Below are 790 nucleotides of genomic sequence, written 5' to 3' on the forward strand. Positions count from 1 at the left end.
TATATATATATATACATATATATGAACACACACACATGCAGGCTCAGATGTACACATATATATTTCCTGTGCGTGGGCAAAGAGGAAGTATAACAACAACGCTCTATCAGGTGTATATACACCGCCTGTTTGTTTGTATTTACATCATGATAAAAACATATGGACCAGTTTGTTTACAATACAGCCTAATTGTATGATGTCAGATGGCATATATCACTGTTGTTATTGGCCTGTTATTGCCGTAATTGTTGTTCTTATATTCTTGTTGTACCGCTTTTATGATTAAATTTCTCCTTTGGTCTTGCCGTGCTTGTTATAATGTTGTTATACTTGTGTTATTATCATGCGCATTATTACTGATATAGTTGTTGCTGTATCGCCGACGATTTTATGCTGTTGTTGTTATTAGCATGTTTTTACTATTGCAGCTGTTTTTGCTGTAAATGTTGTTCTTGTTGGTTTGATTGTCGTTAGCATTATATTAATCATAATCTCTTTTTTTTTTGGCGCTGTTACTGTTAGTCTTGCTGTTCTTGTTCTTATTGTTGTCCTAGCGTTTGTTGTTTTGGTGTTGTTATACTTGTTGCTGCTTGATTCAGGGGGATACATCATACGATATATCCATATTTTAAAACGAAAGCTTACTGTTGAAAAACTATTGGTTTGGTTCGGTCTCCTGAAAGTGCTGCGCATATATATATATATATATATATATACACACACACACGCACACACACACACACACACATATATATATATATATATATATATATATATATATATATATATA

General features: G+C 32.5%; 1 protein-coding gene across 1 annotated transcript in view; it reads right to left on the bottom strand.

Annotated features, from left to right (window-relative positions):
* Nucleotides 1-790, bottom strand: part of LOC106881492 (uncharacterized) — a 79,989-nt gene that overhangs the window by 75,091 nt on the left and 4,108 nt on the right. The window lies entirely within an intron of this gene.

This window comes from Octopus bimaculoides, chromosome 17, assembly GCF_001194135.2.
Source record: "Octopus bimaculoides isolate UCB-OBI-ISO-001 chromosome 17, ASM119413v2, whole genome shotgun sequence".
Taxonomy (NCBI): domain Eukaryota; kingdom Metazoa; phylum Mollusca; class Cephalopoda; order Octopoda; family Octopodidae; genus Octopus; species Octopus bimaculoides.